Raw genomic sequence first — 6,794 nt, 5'->3', positions numbered from 1 at the left:
CCTGCTGAGAGTAGGAAGAGGTTAATCAAGATAGTATGTCAGCATCAAGGAAAAAGCTGGAGTTTTTTGGAATGCTCAAGAACTTTGCCTTGTGGGCATTTTAAAGAACCTAGTCAAAGAAGTAAACTACTCTAAAACAGTTGGCATTAGGTTGCGGGACAATTAACAAAGAATATAAAACTATGGTTACTTTGGTGGACATTGAAGCATTATCCTTTTATACTAGAATTGCACTGTAATTTTTGTGGGGACTTGTTTATTTCATCTCCTAATTACTTTCATGTGTGGTCAAAATTTCTGGTATTTTAAAGTTGAGGATCACTAAGTTAGCATCACAAAACATTGTCCTTTCAATGCTGTAGGGAAAGAAGCTCAGTATTTACCTAATAAATGGGAATCCAGGATCTGTATGCTCATCCCATGTTCTTAAGAGGATTTTGGGATTTGGGTAGCACACAATTATTTGAGAAATGGCAAACTTTGAACTTCTTCATATTAAAAGTTGAGGGGGAGTGATGATGGGAAACCAAATGTTCTAAAAATAATAAAGAATAAAATGCTACTACCTAAAAATTGCTACATGCAGGACTTTGAAGCAGCATATGAGTGACTGAATAAATTTGTTGAATAGACATATAAATCAACGAGTCAATGAATAACCTTTACCATATATTGTGGATTTACTACATGTCACACATATGTATGTATATGATCTTGTATAAGGAGGCAGATATAATTATGCCTATTTTACAATTAAGAATTTTAAATTTAGAAGTTAAATAATTTGTCCAAGGTTAGCTAGTAAATGATAGAGCTGGGATTTGAACTTAGAATTATTTAATCTCCAATGCCCATACTCTCCAACTGATACATGAGACAAAAAGATATAGATATATTAACTACAGATCAGTCAAAATTTCACCTTTTAAAAGGTCGAAGCAGCTCATGTTCTTCTCCTACTAAAGCCCTATAATGGCTTTCTGTCACTCAGAGAATAAAACTAAAATCCTTACTAGGTCTAAGAAGGTCCAACACAATCTGGTCCCTGCCCGCCTTTGGGTGTTCATCTTTTTCACTTCGGACTTTGTGTGTTCCCCACCAACCAAACTCCTTTCTGCCTAAGAAGCTTGCATTTGGGAATATTCTTTTCCAAATAATTTTAGATATCTGCACAAAAACCAATGCTCCCTCTTAGGAAGGTATTCCATGATCACACTGTCTAAAATTGTATGTTCTATTTCCTTAACTGACTTCATTTACCTTACTGCCTTATTCATTATCTGAAATCAGGTGATTTTGTTTACTTGTTTATTGTCTGTCACCCTCAGTAGCATGAAAATTGCCAAGATTCCTTCAGTGTTATCACTGTAACCATAGTAGCTAAAACAATATCTGACACAAAGTCAGTACTTAATTAATATTTATTAAACAAATGAATGCATTCATCCTCTGAAGCAAAGGAAGAGTGCTGCTTGTCATCATGGCAACATTTCTTTTGTCTGGAAGATAGATGATAACTCGGAGGGCAGGGAGGTGGAAAATAATGTCTAGGGCAAAATGTTGTCACTTTATGAAAGCACAAGATTGATCAATGAACATAACCCCCCAGCCTGTGAAAACAAGGCAGCAAAAAGATGACGTTTAAACACCGAATTGAAAGGGCTGAAAATCTGTGGTCATATTCTCACTGATCAGATTGAACTTCATGACCTCAAAATGGTGCAGGCAAAAAATGAATTTTGTCCCAAGTTATCTGATTACAAACTGGGCCAAAAGGTCACAAGACTGACAGCATTTTAATGCAAACAAACTTCCATGGTGAGGGCAGTATCCTATTTGTGAGTGTGACTCGAATGTAATAATATTTTAAAGGGCTGCAGCAATTTTGGCCAGACACAGAATCATACAGATCTCTGGCTAAGTGTAACCTGTTGCAGAGTTCAGGAAATGCCTGTGTGTCAATTTGTGAACTCTTAGCTCTAGCAACTAGAAGATGACAAATCAATTTCTCTTCAGTTACTCCTCCCAAGGTTAAGGTATCTCTGAGGAATGATCTCCAAGACTCAGATGTAGTTTGGAATTTAACAGTTATTGTTTCAGGTTAGAAGTATAATCTAATGAAGTGTGCAGTAATATCCTGTGCTGAGAACTTGAGCGTCAATCTGCTTGGAATAAGGCAATGGGTCTCATCTGACCTTGTCATCTATATTGAATTTAACACTCCCAGTGAATGCATTTTGAGCAGTCCACCTCAAATGGATGTGATCTATTTCGATTTTCATTCTTCTTTCTAATAGTTTAATATAGCTGAGTAACTCCAGGGACCATGCACAAATCAGGAGTGTTGCTCCCGGCTGCCAGGTGCGTGACGTAGCTAGAAATTGACCTTCATACACCTTGCTACTTCTACCACTGATCCTATTCCAGGAGATGACTGAGAAACCCTCCAGCTAATTCTCCCTGGAGGGTCCTTCCCTACTAGCCAGTGGAGGGCCTTGGCAGATGTAGAATGTGTGAAAGATGGGAATTGGCAACATCTGTTTCCTTTCATAATTAGAGCTAAATTGCTTTGTGTAGTTTCATGCTGTGGGGCAACACTAATGCAGTAGTTTATATTTTCCAAATTTGGTAGAAGATAGCGAGCATGGCATGATTCGACACCGATCAATTCCATTGCCCTAGATGGGCTGGTAACAGCTAAAGGATAGTAAACGATGTCTCTTTTTTTCAGGATATCTGCATGGATTTGACTTCAACAAATGGATTGCAGCTCACATCCAAAGTACGAGAATAACTTTTTTCTTATACCCCATGCAATAAATATTAGATAATTATTTAACTAACTTTATTGCAGAGGCAAGTGGAGAATCTGGGTCTCAGAATAGGAGCTGTTTTGTAAACTCGGTTGAGAATGAATATATTAATCAGAAAAGTGGAATAGGTAACTTTGGATACAGTGTCCCTTATGGATTTTAAGGGGATAGGATATTCTCTTTGGACAAATCAGATTGAACTGAACTCACCCAGAAACCTCCATTTCTTTCTGACATAGTTTAGGTAGATTTACTTTCTTTAGGGAAACAACTGTGATCTACTTATTAAGAAGACAGCAAAAATGGGGCAAAATGTCACCTGTATCATTTATGGAGAGCCTATTATGTGTTGGCCTCTGTGCAGGCTATTAGAGCTAAGTTTCATAAAATCAAGGCATTTTAGAGATGAGAAGACTGAAGCTCAGTGAGGCTAAATGATTTCACCAAGGTCCAACCACTGGTCAGTGGCAGCACTGGGATTTGAAACCTCGTTTTTTTGACTCCTAAGTCCTTGTCATTTTCCCAACATTTATTTGCAATTGTACTTTGGGTTTCCATTGTCCAGGAATGGACTGACTTCTTAAATGGATAAACTGTGTTAGAAGTAGGAGCTCTGAAGCATCCCTCTGAAATACTACTTTTACTACATTAGGCACTGGAATGCTTTGAGAATCTCCTCTGACCACTTTAAGTTCCATGAGGATGAGACTCTTGTCTGTTTTATTCACTGTTATTCCTAGTGCCTAGAGCCTGCTCAATAAATAATTGAGTGCATGTATGAATGAATGAATAAATGAATGAACCAATGGCTCACATATGCAGGCTAATATACTTTTCTTGGTGGGAAGAAGTTAGACTAGTAGGTCTGGGTAAAGCACACATAAGTAAATAAGAAGAATCCATTAAGAATTTCCCCAGTTCAGTGCCTTTGCACTGGCTGTTGTCTCTTCCAGGATAATTTATTCTACACATATTTGCACAATTAACTTCTTTTCCTCCTTTAGATTTCATATATAGGCTATCTCCTCAGAGGTTCATTCTTCACGCCTCTATTTAGAGTTACCCTCAAGTCTAGTCACTTTTGATCCTCTGACCCTGATTTATTTCCTATGAAGCACTCAGCATTGAGGCCGTCTCATTTATTTGATCCTTGTTTATTGTTTATTTCCCACCATTAGAATGCCAGCTGGCATCCTAATGGTTTTCACCACTGTATCCCTGGGATCTAGGCACACACTAGGCAGGTAATCATTATTTCTTGAATGAATGAATTAATGAATGAATGAGGCCAAGGAAAATGGGCTTGTGGCAGGACAAATTTGACTTCAGAGGTTAAGGTCCAAGTAAAGGGCCAAGGTATAAGAACTGAGGGTTAAATCATGTAGCAGCACATAGCTGATCCCTTGAAGCCCTGCATACATGTCTCTTTTGGAACTGGGGGACCTACACTCATCCTGAACCCTATTGTGGAGTTAGTCTGATCTCCAGCACTTTCTATCCACAAAGACTTCCAGCATTGAATTATTCCATCACTTGGCCTTTCATATTATTCTTTAGTCAATGAACACAGAGGCTCGATTGAACAGATTCTACTTTAAGACATCAATTTCCCCTGACCACAGTTCCAAGAGAGATAAGACATCTAACTGGTTCCTGGTTGGACAGAACTAAGAATCTATTAGGAAATACAGTGAGTTCTTCGTATATCCCTCAACTTAGGAAGGTGCCATTCCCTAGGAACAGTGCATCCAGAATCATCATCTTCTCTTTGACCACTGTTACCATTTTGGGTCCTTTCAGTATTCTTTTATATAAATCCTGTCATTTATTCCTCATAGTCACCACCATTTTATAGATGAAAAAAATGCAGGCTCACAGTCACACAGCTGGAAAGTGACAATAGAGGAATTTGAATCCAGGTTACTGGGAGAGAGCGTAAACAATGTAAACTCTAATCCATGCTGTGTAGCAGTGCTCCAAAAGGTATTCACCAAATGCAATGAACGTGCCACACTGATGAAAGAATTTGGTGATGTGGGAGGAGGGAGTGGGGTGGGGAGTGGGGGTATATGGGATCCTCTTATATTTTTTAATGTAACATTTTATGTGATCTATGTATCTTTCAAATTTTTAAAAAATCTATTAAAAATAAATTAATGTGGGAAGCAGCTGTGGCTCAATCTGTTGGGCTCCTGTCTACAGTATGGGAGGTCCTGGGTTTGCTTCCCCAGGCTGGATTGTGAAGGCAGGCTTGCCCGCAAGCACTGCGGAGTGCCGCCAGCCCGCAAGTGCCAAGGTGAGCCAACTCAGCAAGGTGACGCAACAAAAAGGGAGACAAGCAAAAAAAGAAAAACACACACAGAAGACCATGCAGTGAATGGACACAGAGAGCAGACAGCAAAACAAGCTGCAAGGGGCAGGGGGATAAAAAAAATAATGTGAAATAGTTCATCTGAAAAAAAAAAGGATCATGCTTTTCTACATCAACTTGCAAATAAAAAGCCACACAGCTGCAGGGGTTGATCTTTGTGTTTTAGCTCGCGGTTACAATAAGGGGCTAGGGAGCTAGTTTTCAGCTAGCTGCAATCTGTGTCCTTTTAAAGATAGAATGTTGTAGCTTTCTGGGTTTTGCATTCGCCTGTAAGCAACCTAACAGCAGTGATCTTTATATCTAAGAAGGTGAGATGCTAGGATACTGTCAAGTGGGGTTAGGTGACTGAAAAGGCCCAGTACCCAAAGCCTAGTTTGGAAAGCTTTCCCAGGCATGATTCACCCCAAATAGATCGAGACCAGGACCTTGCTCCACATGGACTGGAGCTCACTGTTGTCACTCTCCTACCTTTCTTCCCCACCCAGATGGATGGCTTCATCTTCCCATTCTGCCGGTTGCTGCCTTTCTCACCTCCGGATTCAATAAACTGGGCTCAACAAAGTTAATCTGAGGCAGGCCGGATGGGCTTTCTCAGCGTTAGTGCAGGAAATGCCACTGTCCATCATTATTTCGACTTTTCCTGAGAAAGGCCTCAGGTTCAGAGGAGAGACTGTCATTTTCTGAAGAGCACATTCTGTCCTTCAAGGCAAGAAGGGAGATTTGTTTTTCTTCTGGAGCCTGATAGGAATCTATCAGTAGAATGTCATTCATACGAAGTGAATTGATGATAATAAATTTTTGTGGTTAATATTATCATTGCCTACATTTATCAAGTATTTATTAGAGACAGCCTGCACTTTACATTATCTAACTTAATCCTCACACCCACCCTCTGAGGTAGGTATTATTATTATCCCATTTTCCTGAGGCTCAGAGATGTTAAGGAATTTTCCCAAGGTCACAGCAAGAGGTAGAGCTGACAGTTGAACTCAGCAGTGGTTTTTGACTGGGAACAACGCTGTCGCTCAGGTGACAAAAATCTGGAGACACTTTAAAAAAATATTTTAGGACAGCTTTACATTTACAGAAAAGTTGCAAAATACTACAGAAAGTTCTCATATATACCATATCTTGTTTTTCCCTATTAACATCTTACATGTTAATCATTAGTATGGTACTCTTGTAACAATTAATGAACCTCTCTTGATACATTATTATTAACTAAAGTATACGTTTTTCAGATTTCCTTAAATTTTTATCCAGTGCCCTTTTTTGTGTTCCAGGATTCCATCCAAGATACCTTATTATAGTTAGTCATTGGTCTCCTTAGGCTCCTTTTGGCAGTGACAGTTTCTCAGGACTTTCTTTGTTTTTGATGAGCTTGACAATTTTGAGCAGTTCTGGACAAACATTTTGTAGACTGTCCCTCAATTGGGATTTGTCTGAGACTTTTCTCATTATTAGACTGGGGTTATGGGTTTTGGGGAAGAAGAGCACAGAGGTAAAGTATCCTTTTCATCACATCATATCAGTAGTACAGACTATCAACATGATTTATGATGGCTGATTTTGACCTTGATCACCTGGTTGAAGTTGTTATCTGTCGGATT

This window comes from Dasypus novemcinctus, chromosome 26 (assembly GCF_030445035.2).
Source record: "Dasypus novemcinctus isolate mDasNov1 chromosome 26, mDasNov1.1.hap2, whole genome shotgun sequence".
Lineage (NCBI taxonomy): Eukaryota > Metazoa > Chordata > Mammalia > Cingulata > Dasypodidae > Dasypus > Dasypus novemcinctus.
This window is presented reverse-complemented; position numbering follows the sequence as displayed.